The 19,269-nt window shown below is 46.4% G+C and overlaps 1 long non-coding RNA gene across 1 annotated transcript; it reads left to right on the top strand.

Annotated features, from left to right (window-relative positions):
* Positions 1-1,575: 1,575 nt before the first annotated feature.
* LOC138527892 (uncharacterized) lies at positions 1,576-16,701 on the top strand. The gene is made up of 2 exons (XR_011284081.1): positions 1,576-1,684; positions 16,435-16,701. It is a non-coding gene; the product is annotated as an uncharacterized lncRNA (long non-coding RNA).
* The last annotated feature ends 2,568 nt before the right edge of the window (positions 16,702-19,269 follow it).

Below are 19,269 nucleotides of genomic sequence, written 5' to 3'. Positions count from 1 at the left end.
GTGGGCCTGCCGCAGGTGAAATGTTTCATAATCTATGTTAACTATCGGGTGGAAATATTCCTATAGTGTTTCTTTGGCATCATCGTACGAATCGTCCCAAGGCTGCAGTGTCTTGAAAATGTGATGTACCTCGCTGCCCGCATAGAACAGGAGCATGGCCCTCATAGCCGTGTGGTTGATCTCCTTGCTGATGGCAAAGTACATTTCTATCCTTTCTACCCGCATGCCCACCTTGGGCCGAGAGTAGTGGGTGCTCCAGTGATGTCAAATTCCGGTATTGGACAACTAGTGAAGCTTGTGTGGGCCTCACATGGTGCGATGCTGCTTCTGCGCCCCCATCGCTCCTGGATGCCAACACCGAGAGCCTGGACATGGAGGGTAATCCTGCCTCATCCTTCTGATCCATGTCACCCATGATGACTGGGTTTACCCTCCTCTGAACACTTTCCTGGGCAGCCCCTCTCTGCAGTCACAGTTGCGTCAGGTCCCCGTAGTTTCTCTTGGTGGCACGAGCACCCCTGTGTTGCTACCAAAGGCCGCTAGCCGAGTTGACGAGCCTGACCGATTCAGACAGTGTGCTTAACCCGCAGCACGAGCACCCATGCGATTACTTCTCTTGCCAACAGCAGGCCTGGCCTGCTCACCAGGGTAGGAGAGTTCAAGTCGGTTTTACACAGGGCATGGCTGTGCCCTCTATAGCACTGATGGGCACAGGGAGGGTTGCAGGCACGTCTCCCGTCCTTTCCAACCCAATGAGTTCACCAGAGGCCAGCCACTGCACCAGATTCTTATTTTATTTTTTTGTGACGTATGGAGGGGGGAGTCCCTCCCACGGTTTAAACACTGTAACCTTCTTCCCGTGTTTTTTGTTGAAAAATGGAATTCACCCTGTAACAGAGCTGCAGACTCAACAGCTCCCGAGAACTCGTGGGAGATGAAGCATGGGCGGCCTGGCTGAGACACACCCCCATGGCGGCACTCGAGCTGCAATGACTTCTGCAGCGGGTCCCAACAGCGGCTGGGGAAAACCTATCAGTGACGCACCAAGATGATCAGGCGTGACCATAGCTCCAGCTCCAGATGGCACGCTGGGACTATCAGCCGCCTCGTCGCCAGTTGTTATATGGACGGTCCGGGGGTACCCGGGGCCTGAAATAAAGACACCAGCCATCTTTGTGATTTGCGGGAGTGTCTGCCCGACTGGCGGGAAGACCTCCCCTTTCCTCCCCCTTTATTGAAACTGGGACGCATGGTGGGCGCGCCGCCATACTGAGACATAATTAGTGTAGTTGAGATGACGTCATCACACATGACGCTTTTGATGTCAACGGTAAACAAGACTATTGAAAAAACTCCTGCATCACCACACACATTCCAATTAAGGATTATTATTTGCATAGTATTGTAATCTATCATGTTGTTTAGATATGTTTTGGCAACATAGATTGCCCATTACCGCACGTCCCTCTTCCTCGTCCCAGTACTCATCAATGAGGACCCGCCTCCCATAGAGTAACTTTATTTTCTTTTTTTTTTCTCGAAGGTAGATCCTCCCACCTACCCACAATACACCAGTTCTTTTTCTCTTGTCTCTGACAGGGACTGGTTATTCCTGGAGCGGGGCTCTGGGAAGCATCGTTGCAGAGTCTTCCGTGGTGACGGTCTCCTGCGTTGCGTGTACCCGGTAAGATCCGGGCGCCCTGCTGAGCGATTCTATGTGGAGGGGACCTCCTGCGGGGCTTGAGGGCCTTCTGCGCACTGGTTTTCTCTGGCGGGCCTACGGTTTGGCCGGGTGCTGCGCTTTGTGATTCCCAGCCCCCTCCCCTCTTCCTGTGAGTGAGTGCCTGGTGGCGGGCAGGGTTTCTCTCCTAATTCAGGCTGGCCTGGGAGGATTGGATGGCTGCTCTCCTCTTCTGTGCCGATTGCTGCGTCTCTGTGCTTCAGCTTCCTGTCAGGCTCTGTCGCTTGGTAACAGCTTCTGCAGTGTCGGGCCGCTTTCTGCTTTGGGCGTTCAGCGTTTTCTCTTCTGTGTGGGACAGAATGGGCACGCATTCTGAGAAGAGGAGACATGTGGACTCTCATGCTGGTTCTAGGATTCCTGAGCGTCGACATGTCAGGAAGAAACACAAGGAACCAATGGCATTGAGGTTTTCCTTGTCACTGAAGGAGATGAAAGGCCTTATGAAGCAGGCCATTGAAGAGCATGAGGGCTCTAGGGACTGGCATAGGGACAGCCTCTCCTCTTCGGCGTCTTCGTCCTCCGCTACCTAGGTACATTCTTCAACGGTTTCTGACTCTGATGATGAGGCTGAAGGCAAATATCTCTCCCAGGATGAGGGTGAGACTGTGATTTCCCAGGTTTGGGACTCCTTGGGGTTTTATGTCCCGTGGAGGGCTCCTCTGACCTCAAAATAAGCAATATTTTTTAACATTTTTATTTATTCTGCAATTTGATCACACATTGGATCGTATACACAAACATTTTTTGCAAAAATAATTCTTCCGAAATGTTTTACAATTGACAATACGATGAAGATAAAATGGAATAAAAATCAGTATATTACATATCAATACATAAAAAAATGAACAAAGAAGAAAACAAGAAATCAAATTACAATTTCCACAGTTCGCACATAATCTAGCAATCATATATTTCCATATTTGATTGAAATAGTCACATTAGCTTTATAGGTTTAGTTCCTTGAGCATTTGAATCACAACATACGTGAAAAATAACTCAGATCCGGCTGACAGCGTTTCCACATATCCTCTTAAAGTACAAAACCATTGTTATTACAAAAAGCGACCTAAGTGTTGTTCTCTAATATCGACCAGGGCAGTACATAAGGCAATATAAGCACACTCCGATACAGGGGCTCCCCCTGATATCAAGACCAAGGTGCTTCATGAGTGGAATGACCGCAGAACGTCTCCATTCCACGCTTCATGGTGTGTTTCTATCCTCTAAAGGGTGCTGAGGATTTTCTACCGGACACAGTGGCTGTGGATGATATCATGTCCAGTTTGGTGGGCCGTTCCTCCATGGCTGCTGAGGACGCTGCCCTTCAGGACACAGTGGACCGTAACTCGAATGCTGCTCTGAAGAAGGCTTGTGTGGGTTCTCATCTTGCTCTATGGGTCATATACGGCTAAGAAGGTTCTGGGGTGATTCCGGCTTCTCCGTAAGGCTATGGAAGAAGGGTCAGACTGCGCTCCTGTGCTTAATGAAATGCAGTGTCAGGTCCAGCTCTTTTCTGATCTTTCTTATGATGATGTCAGGGGCACCGCCATGGCCATGGGTGCTTGTATTTCAGCTTGTCGTCAGCTTCATCTGCAGGACTGAAAATCTAGTGTCCCAGGTTGACAAGCACGCTGACAGGTTGCGGCATAAGCCTGATCCTCCGGTTCGGCGGTCTTCCAAGGCTGCGCCTCAGGACCGTGGATCTGGGGGTAGGCATGGCCAATTTCATCGCTCCAGCTTCTGTCCAAGGGGGCTATGGTGACTGTGCTCCAATGGTGTCTGTGGATCTATTCTCTGGTGTTCTTGGACACGAAAACTGGGGGGAAGTTTTGTCTAATCCTGGATTTGAAGCTGCTGAATGCCTTCATCAGGGGTGTTTGTTTTCGGGTGTAGTCTTTGCAGAAGATTATTCCTCTGGTCAAGTGCGGGGACTGGGTGGTCTTCTTGGATCTACAGGATGCCTATTATCATGTTCCCATTCACCCGTCGCACCAGCAGTTCCTCAGGTTCTCTGTGGGGAAGCCCATTATCAGCTCTGGGTCCTTCCCATTGGGTTGAAGTCAGCACCACAAGTGTTTACAAAGGTGGTGGTTCTGTGGTGGGTCATTTACATCTGAATGGCATCCAGCTGTTCCCTTACCTGGACGACTGGCTGGTCAAGGCAGATCTCCCCTGCACTGTTCAATCTCACCTTCTCCTTGTTTATCAGTTGCTCTAAGAGTGGGGATTCCTAATCCACTGGAGGAAGTCTCAGTTGGTCCCTTCTCAGGACCTGGTTTTCATAAGGGCTTGCATCTGCATCAGGAGTGGGAAAGTTCTTCTGCCCAGGGCCAGGGCTCTCCGGCTCCAGTCGATCCTTTTCAAGGTCCTTCAACCTCCCTGGGCTTCTGCTCGAGAGCTCCTGGTGGTACAGGGGCACATGGCATCTTGTGTTTTCCTGGTACCTTGGGCTCGCCTCCATCTTTGTCCCCTGGTGGTACATCTTCTGTGTCACTGGTCGCCCTCCTCGCAGTCTCTCGCTCTGCGGGTCCTGATTCCGAGCGGCCTATGGGTTTCTCTGGATTGGTGGTTGAGAAATTCCTCCCTACTGAGGGGGGTGGAGTTGGATCGTCCCCCTCAGGTTGTTCTGAACACTGACTCCAGCGGCTTGGGGAGAGGGGGCCTCCCCGGAGTCTCAATCTGCTCAGGAGCGGTGGGCAGGGGAGGGTCTCCTCGGTTCTTCGAATTGGAGGGAATTGGCGGCCGTTTATCAGGCTCTCCTGTGGTTCGCTCCCCTATTGCTGGGTCAGGCTGGGTTGATTCAGACTGACAATTCCTCTGCCATGGCCTATGTCAACAATCAAGGGGGTTTGGGGTCAAGGGCCCTTAATTCTCTGGCAGGTTGCATTAGGGTTGGGGCCGAACAGCATTTGCTTTCCCTGGAGGCGGTACACATTCGGAGGGTGGAGAATGTGGCTGCCGATCATCTCAGTCGGGTGTTGCCAGTCTGCCCAGAGTTGGTGTTGTCCGACCAGGTGTTTGCCGGTGTTTGTTGCTGGTTTGGGATGCCATTGTTGGATCTGTTTGCTGCCCCCTCCTCGGCTAAGGTTCCCAGGTTTTGTTCACGGTTCCCGCCTGTGGGGTTGTGGTTGGACGTCGCATTGAATATCGAGTGGCCTCCGGATCTCCTGTATGCTTTCCCTCTTCTTGCTCTCATTTCCCGGGTGGTTCAGAAAATACACCAACGTTCTTCTCTGGTGATCTTGGTGGTTCCCTTTTGGCCTCACAGGGGGTGGTTACCATTGCTCTTGGATCTCCAGTTGCGGGAGGTCTGGAGGATTCCCAGCTGGCCGTGCCCTCTGTGGGGGGTTCTGGTCTCAGTACTGCCTGTGAGGGCAAAGTTATTGACTTTGGGTTTCTCGGCTCTGATGGTGGAAACCATTCTCCCTTTCAGGTGACCTAGTACCTTAAAGCCCTATGATAGGCATCAGACCCATTTTCTCAGCTTGTGTGGGGTGGCCGGTGTTCCCCCCTAGGTTGTGGTGTCCCAGGGTTGTTGTGGTTTTTGCAGGATGGCTTTGGAAAAACGGTTGGCGGTTGCCACTTTGTGGTCTCAGTGGGTCGCATTAAAGACCCTGAGTCAGGGTTTCACAGTTCTTCTGTTGGATTTGGGTCTGGTGGACCGGTTCCTTCGGAGCCTGGCTTTTTCTAGGCCTCCTGTGTGCTCTAGTTCCCCTCCTTGGGATCTGCCCCTGGTTTTGCGTTTTCTTCCATCGGCCCCCTTTGAACTGATTGGCCTTGTGGATCTTAAACACCTTACACTCAAAGCAGCTTTTCTGGTTGCCATTACCTCTGCGCGGCGGCTGGGGGAGATGGGCCTCTCCTGTGCTGTCCTCCTTTTCCTCATGTCTTGCCTGACAGCTTGGTGTTAAGGTGTGATCCCCAGTTCTTGCCTAAGGTTGCCTCTAAGTTTCCAAGCCTTTTTTCCTGACCCTCTGTCCCCAGAGGTGTCATATTGGCACTACCTTGATGTGCGTCGTACTTTCCTGGCGTACCCGACCAGGACAGAAACTATTCGGTGTTCCAACAGTCTTTTGGTGTGGCTGGGGCGGGAGGAAGACTTCAGTTGTTTCCATTAGTTGCTGGATCTAATTGGTGATTTTTATGGCGTATGTGGCCTCTGGTCTTTCTGTTCCTTTGGGTGTACAGGGTCATTCTACCAGTGGTATGGCTGCTTCCTGGGCAGATGCTCAGGGTGTTCCTTTACATGAGATTTGCAGGGCTGCTACCTGGGCCTTTTCTAATACCTTTATTACACATTACAGGATTAATGGTGGCAGTTCTAGGGATGGTTCCTTTGATGTAGCAGTGCTGTCTGTGGCCCAGCTGTGATCTTCTGTTGTTCAATTGCTTATTAAACTTGGTGTTTCTGCATTGATCCTGGGTGCCCTCTTTCTTCCTGCTTTCCTTTGGGTCCTTCCACTTGGTTTGGCTTGAGAATGACTCATTGTTGAATACTGGGTAGAGCTGGGGAGGGGGGGGGGGCAGGGATTTCATGGTACGGCTGAGCCAGGACCAAGTCTGGGGGTCAGACCTGGCTATAGGAACCCACCATGAGCCGAGCCCATGAAATCCCTGGCTCCCCCAGAAAAAACATTTCTTTACATTTTGCCTGCGCTGCGTGGGCACAATGGAAAGAAAAGCTCAAATATGAAAAAAATGAATGGGCATTTCTTTCCATTTTTATCTGCGTGGCACTGGCAAAATGGAAATAAAATGCCCTTTTTTGGGTGGCTCTGTTCACTGGGAAGCCATGGTGGGGCCTGTGGCATCCAGGGGTACTCGCCAGGCTCGCCCACCTCCAGTACTGGGACGAGGAAGTGGAACATGAAGGTAATGCTCTGATTACTTACCGGTAATCTTCATTATTCCTAGTCCTCCTCTTCCGCGTCACAGTACTACTGACCCTCTCCACCCTCCCGTGGTGTGGAAGGGCCTGGTGTCTGTACAGGCTTGCTATATACTGCTGTATTGTGGGTAAGCAGGAGGCTATACCTCCTGAAAAAAAACATGTTCTGTATGGGAGGTGTGGCCTCATTGGTGAGTACTGTGACGGGGAAGAGTAAGACCAGGAGTAATGAAGATTACCGTTAAGTACTCTGAGCATTATTTACACTTAATATAAATCAATTACGACTTTCTTCAGTAAACAAATTCAATGGTAATACTAGAATCAATACTAATGATACCTTATGATCATACTGTATCCTGCATTCATGGGAGTGTTACTCCCAAACCGACCATTGTAAATAACTGCAGTAGTCAGACCATTTTAGTCCTTGGTACCCAACATTATAGTGTTACGTGTATTCTCAATGTGATCTTGTAACTCTCTTATGCAGGTGCACAGATATTTTGTAAGGGAATCTGGTCCATTAAGTTGTTTTAGATATCATGGTCTCTACACATCATACGACCATTTTGAATTCATTGTCCATATTAAGACCCTGGAGGGTGGTCCTGAGCTTACAGATATATTGTGCCTCCATTTTTCTTAGAATCTTCTCTCTGTTACCGCCTCTGGTTGCCAACTTTGAAAGGTCAATGGCCAGAAAACGTATATCTTTTTTGTTGGCAAACTGGTGGTTATGGTTCCAATGTTGTGTGAGTGGAAGTCTTGGATCTTGTCTGCCAATGGTGTTCAGGTGCTCTCTTATGCAGATTCTTGCTTCTTGAATAGTACTTCCTATTTTCAGTTTGCTGCATTTGCAAACAATCATGTAAAATACAGATTTTCTACAACAATTCAAAAAGGAGTTGATATGCACATTACTGCACTCTGGCATGTATTATTTGTGTTATCCATGGGGTAGGGAGACATTGAACAGACCCCACATTTATGAATCCCAGTGACACGTTGTGCTGAGGTTAGACAATTCTCAGGTGTATTCTGTGGCTGCATATAGCTGCGACATAGTCTGTTGTGAATAGTTGGTGCCTTGGTGTAAACTATCGTGGGTTTATTGCCAATGTATGGCCTGTGAATCTCATCCATATTTAAGAGATGGCAATTATTTCTGATGACATTGTACAATTGTGTACTGTCACCACTGTACTGTACAAGAAATCTGACTGCTTTTTTGTTTGTTGCCAACAATCAGTGTCGGAATGGCCCATCGGCCGTTCGGCCCGTGACCGAGCCGAAATCGTCTTGGAGGTGAGCGAGGGGCTGGTTTGAAGCCCACGCCTGGGCCGGTCTCGCGCCAGCTCAGGGCTGCCTTCAGGCCCTCCCTACTCTGATCTGTTCTGCAAGATCAGGGCCTGTAGGCAGCGAGTCGGCGCGAGACACCATGGTGCCAGTGAAGGAAGTGTTAGTTTTTTACAAAACACTGGGAGCGGCCCGGGCTGAGGGCAGCCCGGCCCTCTCCCAGTGTTTTGTAAAAAAGTAAAATCCTGCAACTGCTCGTGCTCGGCTCGCCCGCACTTGAAGGGAGGGAAGTGTTGCACCCAATCTCCGCTCTGTACATGCGTGATTTTGCCTATCCATTCCAGGGAATTTGGTCTTTTCTTGCAGCCCTCTAGCGCAAGATGTGCAGTTGTTTTCATGTGGATTCAGTGGGATTGCGGAAGAGCATGATGTCCCCCAGCCAGGCTTCTTCGATAGTCATTGGTCGACCTCAGGTGGTTTCTGAATGACGAGACCTGGCACCAATGTAACAGGGCCCTTGCTGCCCTTCTGCCAGGGTAATAGTGAAGTTCACACTCTGCAGGTGTGGGATACAAATTACAAACGCTGGCAGGTGGCAATCCAGAATGTAAGCCCCAAACCTTTGTGATGCAGTAGCTTTCACAGGCACTGAATGACCGCAGACCCCTCAAACATTCCCACACATGTTCAATAAACCGGTGCTATCCCAGTATTGGGACATACACACAGCTCTCCCAATATGCCCCACTCCGGATATGCTCTACTCAAATGTAATTGCATTCTCCACACTTCTCGAGGTTTAAAAGAAAGGCATTTTGCCCGCGCACGGGCTGCATCTGCGCAGCCCTCACTTGGTCTCTAATTTGTAAGGTAGACCTGCAGTCGCGGCTTAAAAGCAGACTTGCTTTCATAGGCGTGCTGCCTGAGCTCCAACCAATGGTGTTTGCGCCCGCAACAATAGCGGAGCAGCGGCCATGCTAATTATAGGGCTTCTGACCCCCTCGCCCCAAGTTCACAATTGCAGTTTCCTCTCCTGTGTCTCGGAGGAGGTCCCTGGGGTCCCTGCTTCTTCGCCATCAGGTTCATGGTGGATGACGACAGTCCCATGATCGAGGGCTACCTACAGCACAGCAGTGAGACCCGGTGGAGCCACGGGCCACCTGGATCCAGAAGGCTGAAGATCCCTAGTACTGGCCCTCTTCCCAGTGGTCTCTTGTGTGGATGTTGATGGCGTTGTGTACTCCCCTGGTAAGTAAGATATTAGGGTTGGTGAGTGTGAAGGGGCAGAACATGGTGCTTTGTCGAAGGGTAGAAAAAGGTTGAGTTGCTTGGGAAAAACATGTTTTTTTTAAAGAACAAAAAAAAAGCGAATTGTTCTGGGACAGAAAAAGCTTGTTATATTTGAAAAAAAAGCCAAGCTGTTGTAGGGGAGAACAAATCAAGTTGTTTTAGGGGGGAAAAGGTAATGTGTGTGTCAGTGTGACAGAAAAATGCAAATTATTGTGGTGCAGAAAAAGACAAGTTGTGTGACTGGTATAGCAGATCCACGACTCTTTTACACAAGGCATGATGTGTCCAAGAAACAGTGTAACAATGTGCGAACCTTTCAGTTAGAAATAAAGGCTCCTTTAGCTTGTATCATTTGGATTGCAAAAAAACCAAGCATTGGCAATGCCAACAGTTTTGGCTTTTTTGAAGATATGGGAACGATATGAGCCAGGCATTGCTGTAATGGCACTAACTGGCCATGAATGGTGGCCGCTTGAAATTGTGCCTGTAACTGGGCATATTGGAGCAGTGTCTGACAAATGCTCATCTAATACATATACCCAAGCCAAACTATTGCTAATGTTTGCTTTTAATTGGACTTGCATAGTTCTTATAAATCAAGTGGCTGAAGGCAGATCTGCTTAAGACATTTTTTATTACACCAGTAGTGCGTTTTGCAGCACCTATCAAACTAGTAGCTCTCAGAAGACCTTTTTGAAAAAACAATGGCAGGCACTTTGAGTGCAAAGTTTGATGGTAAGGCTTGATTAAAGTGAGCTCAAAGTTGTTTTGGGTGGGAGAAGCAGGAACTGGGTGGGAATGGCCATGGGGATTAGCATGAACAAAACCAAAGGTTGATGGATGGAAGGTTTTGAATAAATCAGAACCATAGGGTGGGACCAAGCCTGATTTGCATATGGTCTTTCCCTTTTTGTAATGGCTTGGCAGGCGAAGAACGAAGGTCTGCATGCTTGCCATGGGTTAAGATTCATTCTAAACCTTCCAGCCATCAATGCTTTTGTCTCGCTTCATGGGGATTAGCAGGTGCATGGGCAGTCAATGGGTGGGTGAATATCTAAACACCACCTACAAGCATTGTGTCACTCCTTATATGCTATCTCTCCCTAACTGTACTGCAATGCATTAGTCAGGCTTATAGGTGGCGCTAAAGTGCCACCTTATAGCTAAACATGTTGATGCAATTGAATGGCGAGAGCTTTGATGAAAATATGCGCCACTATGTAAATTAAAGGGCCAAAAATGGATTTAAGGTGGCTGATATCTGAAATTGATTGCCAACTTATGGGCTCCCTCTTGTACCGCCACAGCCACCATAATGATTGAGAGCAACATAAGCCACCCCAGGAAAATCCCTATACTTTAAGGGAATGGCTGGATGTGTGCTACTGATTTCTGTGACATCAGCATTTGGAGAGCAAGCCTTAGTCATACACAATGCCTCCCCCACCAGTGAAGATAAGACCCCTGTGCCATCTTATACTTTAGAAAGGACCGGGAGACCCTACTCTTCAAAGAACATCATCCCACCAATACCTGATCGTTCCACTTAACCCTCACTCTCCTCCTCTGCAGCTGGCCCTGTCCCCCAGGTACTTTCTCAAGTGTTTACAAAAAACATAACAATACAACAGACACATGAACCCTCCATAAGTAGCATTTTCTGTAAAGTCGTGAATTGATGCGATTCACGGATGATGGTTTAAAGGGCGCTTTTTTTTTAGGCGAGGGGTGGGCCACTTTTTTGGGGTGAGGGGTGGGCCACTTTTTTTTGGGTGTCAGGGTTTATTTCTTGTCCCAGTCTGACCCTGCCAACAATTAGTTCCTCTCTTGTGACTCTTATTTCAGCTTTAGCTATATTTTCAAAGGTATATCCTCAACGACTAAATCTGTTCTTCACCAGCTCAATTTGTTTTTCAGATTTTTCAACCTCCCTACAATTCTGTCTTTCTCTAATGATTTCTCCCACTGGAATGCTACGTATGATGTGTCACAAATGCCAACTAGTAGACAGCAGTGTTGACTTTACTTCTGTGGGTTTACGATAAGTGCAACTATGCATGCCATTGTTTTTAATATAAATAGTCAAGTTCAGAAAAGTTATTTCCTTACTGTTAATGTGACCCACTAATTCCAATCCATAATTATTTGTATTGAGGTAGATGGTGTATGCCATGAATTGTTCTGATGTTCCATCCCAAATTACAAGCACGTCTTCTATATATCAACACCATCTGAGGATGTGGTGTGTCCAAGCATGCTCTGTCAATGCATGCACCTGTTCAAATTGTGCCATACCTAGGTTGGCTAATGAGGAGCATGGCATGCCCCCATTGCTACTCCTTTTGTTTGGTGGTAGTATTCCCCATTAAAGGAAAATACACTGTTCTCCATGTGAACAATAAGAGTTCCTTAATGAAATCCAAATGTTGGTAATAAGCAGCTGAAAGATCTGCTATATGATAATCAAAGGTTTTAATGGCTAGAGAATGATCGATGTAGGTGTATAAATCCTTGACATCAAAACTGCCTAGGTAAAGATTGTCCTTCCACTCTTTATCTACCAATATTTGGATGATATGTGTTGAATCTCATTCATATGATTCCACGTTTTTAATCACTGGTTGTAAAAATGGATCTATATATTTTGATGCATTTTCAGTGACCCGACTTATATTGCTTACTATTGGTGTAACCTAGGGCTGCTGTGGGTACTCCTGTTGAGGTATGCAATGAAGTGCATACGCAGACGGCTGTAGTAAAGGATGCTGCCACTCCAATTCTACCAAATTCCTTAGTGCCGGAAACCAGAATCTACAAGAAATGGGAGTGTGGAGAATTATGTTGATAAACCTACGGGCCTGCCAATAAAGAAGAACATATGTTGTAAGAAGCTGAATGTGCCTGAGATTCCGGATTCCAAATTAAGAAGTTGTATCATGAATCCAAGGAGCTTTGTTGTAACTAACGTAAATAAGGCCGACTGATGGGAATCTAACCAAACATTAAAAAACAAGGTTTTCCACTGGCTACATGCAAGAATGGGCCCCGGCTGTATTAGAATGCAGGACTTGAGATTCCTACATAGGGTCCAAGTTAAAGGCTGGTCCACTGAAGACAATAGTGACTGTATCATTGTGGGTAGTGGTCTTAGTAACCACCTCGCTTCCTTAAGCCACTGAAGTCCCTATGGAACTGTTCTCTAGGTACCGAGATCAGGATTGTGTTGGATAAAAGTGTATTATGACGTTAGCTTTAGCTTCCTCACAAATTTGTATAGATCCATTTGTGTTTCAATAAAATCAATGGGTTTGCTAGGCGTGAAAGAAAGACCTTTATTTAAAACTTCTGTAGCTTGAATATCGAGTCGTCGATCTGAGAGATTCATAATTAGGTTCTCGGCTTCCTTATTGGTCCAGTCACTTGCTGTTTCTTGAAATCTGATCTTGTTCTCGGTCTCCTAATATGTTGGCCCTCTTCATCCTCTATTCCTTCCACTTCCTCTGCATTTCCTGTATTTATTTCTGTATTGTGATATCGGTATCGATTGGTTCTGAAAATCTCACCTGCTTCGTATTTACCTGCCTGTTCCTGTGCTTGAAACACTTTATTTGTTCTAAATAACTTTTTTTTAGTGTTAGATTGGGGTTGTATCTCACTGCTTGTATCACTTGCTATTGCTACTCTCTCAGTTTCAGTTTCAGTGTCTGAACTGGCTGGTGAAGAATTAGGTGTGCTGCCTTGTGAACGTGGTGTTATCCTTGTCTCATTATATTTCCGTTGGAAAATATAGACTCGGTCGTCCCTGTAGTTACAGTCATCCCTGAAGCATGTTCTGGTTTTGCATAATTTTACTTCGTCCTGGTGTTTTCTAAGAATATCATTCAAAGTTTTGTGTTTTTTGGTTTTAGTAGCTTCTGGTGCTGGCATTTGCTCAATTTCTTTTTTGGGATTTCTATTTGTGACTCTATTCTTTTATGTGACCTGTCTGCAGGCTCGATATGCAACTCAATCATGTTTCTTGAGCCCATATTTTGATTTTCTTCACATTTATCTTCTAAGTCAGCATCATCTGCATTGCTGAAATCTGGTAAAATGCTAATATTTAAGCCCCTCAGTATTTTTTTCGGTTGATAATATTTCCGCATAGTGCAGCATTCCCAGTATTTATTAATTTCTTTGATGGACAATCCAAGACAGTGCACATTTTTCCCTTAGTGTTTTCTTGCTTAGTTATAGGATTTCTAAATGCATGTTCTGTACTGCCGTGGGGTGCGAACAATGCCTCAAAGTCATTGTCCCTGTTCGCCCTGTAGTTCGTATACTCGTCTGAGGGTAGATGTGTTGGCTGCAGCAGAGTGTCTGCGTTTAGAGTTGAAAAGTGTGCAGGTTGTCAGACTTTGGTTGGCCGTGCTGCTACTGAAAATTTAATTGTGACCTTCCTATGTTATGTTGTGTTATTTTATTTATAATGCACCAAAGCCCGTGGGCATCCAGGCGCCAAGTGATAAGAGAGTAGATAATTCGAAACTGCTGCAGAAATCAGTCTTAATGATTGAAAAGCGCTGTTTTCAGCTGCTTTCTAAATACAAGATGTTTCTCAGTTTTTCGTAGGTGTACAGGTAAGGCGTTCCAGGCCCTTGCCCCCTGCACACGGAAAGCCCGGCCAAGACCCCGGGGATGTTTAGTCTGGAGTTGTTTCAGGAGAAAACCTTCGGCTGATCTCAAGTTTTTTTGGGGGTGATAGATATTTACCCGATCTTTCAGGTAAGCTGGAGCATTCCCAAAAATGCATTTATGGCATATGGACATCAGCTTAAACTGGATACAGGCTACCACTGGTAATTTTTCCTTGCTGCAGTGGTTGGTTCAGAACGCTTCATCTGAAAGATGATGCGCATAGCAATGTTCTGGATTTTTTGCAATTCTTGGATGTCGGGCTTGTTTGCACCTTCCAGTAGGGCATTGCAGTAATCCACACGCGGATGGATCACTGCCCTCACAAGTTTGGTACGATTTTCTATCGAGACCAGAGGTGATACTTGCCGGAGCACCTTGAGATGGTAGTTTGTATTTTTTGTGATGGCCATTACATGAGCGTTGCAGTCTAAGCTTTCTTCCATGAGGTGCCAAGAATCTTAACTTTATGCACAACCTTTATCTGGCTGCCATCAATAGTAAAACTAGCGTACTTCTGGCTCAGACTGGTTCTTGCGTGTCTTGGTCTGAACAACATGAGCTCTGTCTTAGCCGTGTTCAAACACAGCCAGTTAGTTGACATCCATCCTTTGATGATCTGATAAATTGAATCCAACAACAGTTGGTACTTCTCGTAGTCCCCAGCAACTTCCAGAACCAGTTGGAAGTCATCTGCAAAATTGAAGAAGAAAATGTCCAGAAGTTCCCGATCGTTACACAATGGAAGGATGTAGATATTAAACAATAGCGGGGAGAGGCAGGCCCCCTGTGGCACTCCACAGGTGATGGTTTCTACCTCTGATGCCTTATCGCCCCAGTAAACTCGTGAGAGGCGACCCGCCAGAAAAGATCTGAGCCAGGTAATTGCCTCCATACAGAGTCATCTGACAGTGGCCATGTGCTCGAGCAAGATTTTATGATCTAGCAAGTCAAAGGCTGCCGATAAATCTAATAACATCAGCAGCCCTGACTTGCCGTGTTCCAGCTTCGAGAGCATGTTTGCTTTTATTTATTTGTTGTGCGTCTGTAGGTCAAGGAGGGCACTCTCGGTGTCATGGCAGCTCCTGAAACCCGACTGTTTCGCATGCAGAATACCAGCTGTATAAACATAGGATTGGAGCTGAACCGTGGCCACTTTATCAATGAGTTTAAGTAAGAATAAAGTGTTGGTAATAGGCCTAAGATTGGCCGCATCAGAGGGCTATAGTCCTGCTTTTTTTAGTAGCGGTGTAACTGCTACATTCTTAATAGATTGGGGGATGATACCCGTTCAAAGGAAGAGTTTACATACCTACACAGAAATGGGACAAATAGTTCCTTGTGTTCCAATATAAATTTGGCAGGGAGCAGTTCCCCTGAGCAGTTAGTGGGGTGCATGGTTTTAAGTATGCCATGCACCTCCGCCATGTTAGATTCTTTGAACCTGACACCAATGCACGGATCTTGCTGGGTTAGGGTTTCAGATCCCAAATCAGGCAATTCAGGATGAAAATGAATACTGACTTCCTTGGTAGTGGTTGGACTATAGGTGGGTGTAATATCTGGGGGAAAGGGTGGAAGTTTCTCCATTATTTTCTGTTGGACTTTCCGTAATTTATCTGCAAAAGCTTTCTGCACTCTATTGCAATCATTACTTGTAGCCATACCTGCTATACCTGTACCTCTATTCTACTACAAGAAAAGCTGCTACTTTTGGGGAAAAAGCCAACACACAGCCAAGTGTTGAGACATGCAAATGTAAAGTCTAAAAAATCCCAGTAGTGCTCTTTTTTTTAGTAAAAGAGATTTTTTAATTGAAAAGAGTTTAACCACACATTCGTATTTGTGTGCTTGGGCGTTAGTAAAGTGACAGCAGTGGCTCAAAGTAAACTGCAGATTGCCAATAGTGACTTTAAAAAAAGTAGAAGTTGTCGACCATGTGTTTTACCCAATCAGGCTTTTTTTAAGCTATACGGATTTCTGAATTATGTACAATAATTTCATAGCTTGCTTTCAATGCTATTAATAATAATAATAATATTATTATTATTGCTATTATTATTATTATTATTCATGACACTAATTTCAAAGCTTGCTTTCCACGCTATTCACAATTCGAACTCAGAGTGCAATACTCATTCAAAGTTGAGTCAGCAGCCTTCTCAATGGTTCCTTCACTATTTGCAGAGCACTTTCTCTTAGCATGTCATTATACCTGCACTTTAGATGAATCTACCCGAGGCTGAGATGTCTTCTATTCAGAATTAACACAATAAGCAAAGCAATAACATTTAGTATAAGGCCGGATGAAGCTGCTAATGTATTTGCAGTAGCCAAGTATGTATATAGATCCTGGTTCACAAGATATGCATTATTGAAGTTGATGCAACGAGATGCCTAACGGCTGAGATAAGCAAGTTTGACCTCATAATGAACCTATACATTCTTCTGGATATTATGTGATTAACTGAGCATTTAGTATTTAAAGATCAATTCAAATATTCTATTCATTCAACAAAACTATTTCTCTATCTTTACACAGATGGTAGAGGCTTGTGTCTTATCAAGCGTTTACTTGATGGATTCATGGAAGACTGGGATTCCGTGTGCAACGTGTCATACCTGCCTGCGTCGTTTGAGCCATCCGTGAACTATTTCCCAGTACCTCCGGACAATACAGAGGATTTGTACAGACTGTACTACTACCAGATCTGTATAATTTGTAGTTTCTATATATCTTTAAAAATCTTTTAAAAATGCAGTTTGCATTAAAATAGTTTACTTTCAATAAATACATGTCTCTAATCATTTTGAATCGTTTACTTTTTAATTATTTCAAGTTAGTTTATTTCATTTCAAGGTTTTAGTTTCCCTAACTTATTTCAAGTGTTTTTCATATGTTCACCAAAAACATGCAAGGCACAAACCCTAAAGTCAAAATACCACATACTCAGTACTTGCATTGTAAGGGGAATTGCCTCTCCTATTCTTATTATTTCTTCACATGTTATTTCTTTGTTTCAAGAACTCTACATTTAATTCAATTGTATTTAGGAATGCACAAGTCTTTTATTATTTTTAAATTTGTTTATTTGTAAATCAACACACAGGAGAAATTATACAAACGCATTACATGTAGCTTCTCAAATCGTGCAAACCCAGAGTCCCCTTCTCCCAACCCATGCGTTCCCCGGCGAGCATAGTTCTCAGTCCTTAATCGGACTGGTCTGGTGGCGGTAGCGGGTTGTCCATAGTGTGAAGGGCTCTTGCAATGAGGCGCGGTTTGTGGGTCAGGGCCGGGTAGTTCAGGTCATAGGTCCAGTACTGTTGCTCAGATGTCTCGAAATCGGTGAAGCAGTCCCGCTTTGGCCACTGTGACCCTCTCGGCTATCAAAATATCCCAGAATTTAACCCAGCAAAGGGCCATCAAGGGTCCGTCAGCAGACTTCCAGGTGCGGGCCACCGTGATCTTAGCCGCTAACAGGAACTGGGACACCAGGGCAGCTCTTCTCCCCAACCGCGGGTATTAGCCTGGCAGTGGAATCCCTAGGAGGACCTGTTCGGGCGTGAGCGGAATGGTCACCTGGGTGACATCCTTTATGGTGGCTAAGCAAAGAGTCCAGAACTCCTTCACTCGGGGGCAGGTCCACCACATGTGGAAGTAGGATCCTGGAAGGCCGTAAAGTCGCCAACAGTGGGGGTCTAGTGCCGGTTGGAAGTGGTGAAGGCGTAGAGGGGGGTAGTACCAGCACAGGAGTAGCTTATGGGCACACTCCCAGTTGGTAATGCAGCGGGATGTCATCCGCGTTCTTGTCCAGATGTCCACCCACGTGTGATCCTCAATGGTGTGTCCGAGGTCTGTTTCCCATTGAGACATGTAGGAAGGCCTAAATTGGAGGGGGACCTCCTGCAACAGTCTATATAGGGCAGAGATCCTTCCCCGGTCCGGTAGGTCGTTCACCGTCAGCTCTAGTGAGGTGAGGGGTCTCGTGGCCACTGCACGGGTCTGTGGGTGGGAGCACTTGTGCTTAAGTTGGGCGTAGGAATACCTATCCGTTTCCGCTAACTGGAAGGTCATCTTGCAGCGTTCAAAGGTTAGGGGGGAATTCCCCTCGAAGAGTTGTCCCAGAGTGGTGAGGCCCCCTACAACCCAGTTTCTAAAGTTTTTGGGATGGGCCCCGGGGGAAAAGGCTGGGTTGAAGAAGATTGGGGAGAGCGCACTCGGGTCTCCTGGGACACCCCAGTGTCTGCGAGCCCACTCCCAAGCCTTTATCGTTTGTTTTGTGGCTGTTAGAGTGCCCGGCCAACTTCGACGTAAGGCTGTAGGTAGGAACGGGAGGAAGCGAAGGAGGAGAGAGAGGCAGGATTGTTCGATTTCCACCCATTTCTGCCGACTTGTAGCAAGCCCCCATGCTTGGAGGTGGGCTAGTTGCACCGCCATTTGGTATTTACAGAGGTCGGGTACCCCCAGGCCTCCCAGTCTCGTGCTGGCCATCATTGTGCTCCGTGGGATGCTCGCTTTCTTCCCCCTCCAGATGAAGTCCACCATCTTTCTTTGGAGCCGCCGTAGGGGGGGAGCGGAATGGTGATCGGGAGGGCGGCACAGGCATAGAGGAAGCGAGGAAGTAAGTGCATAAGTCTTTTATTAAATGTTAACAATCCTCACACTTTGAGAATGCATAAGTCTTTTATTAAATGTTAACAATCCTCACACTTTGAGAATGCACAAGTCTTTTATTAAATGTTAACAATCCTCACACTTTGACAGTCATAGGAAATAAAAGCAATGAAGTAATATGATGACAAGTGAATGAAAGTGTTTGTCCAAGTCATCAACACCACCAAGTCTACTAATAAAAATGGTGTGATATACCAGCAAGATAACCAAAGGTTATTTGGGCTGCCCTGAATATGTTTGCAAGATTAATCACACTAAATCATAATCTGTCCAAACAATGTTATCACTTTGGCCATGCCTTTTCGTTTTCGTTGGGTTTTAGGCCAGCAGGTACACCATAGTGTAAGTGAAGGTACAACTCAATGTGTTCTTGTGTTTATCGACATTTGTCCACCTAAGACCGGGTATCTCCATTCTCCTCTTTGAAGACACCGTCCCTGCAATCACAGATCTTTGACAAGGAGCATGGCATCTTCTAAGAGGCATGGCATCTTCTGCTTGCTTCATCCTTATCCACCTCCGCCCTTATCAAAAGGCAGTTCTCACTTGGGACATGCGCTCTCTATGGGGTGGGTGGATGGGCAGGCACAAGGTGCCTACTACCATGTACAACTCAAACGGGTCTTACCTCTAGGGACCAATGGACACACAGACCTGGTGTCTCCACACTCCCCTTTGAAGACCCTGTATCTGCAATCA

The sequence above is a fragment of the Ambystoma mexicanum genome, chromosome 7q, assembly GCF_040938575.1.
Source record: "Ambystoma mexicanum isolate Mex_15411 chromosome 7q, UKY_AmexF1_1, whole genome shotgun sequence".
Taxonomy (NCBI): Eukaryota; Metazoa; Chordata; class Amphibia; order Caudata; family Ambystomatidae; genus Ambystoma; species Ambystoma mexicanum.
The sequence above is the reverse complement of the archived record's forward strand: the minus strand, read 5'-3'. Positions and strand labels throughout refer to the sequence as shown.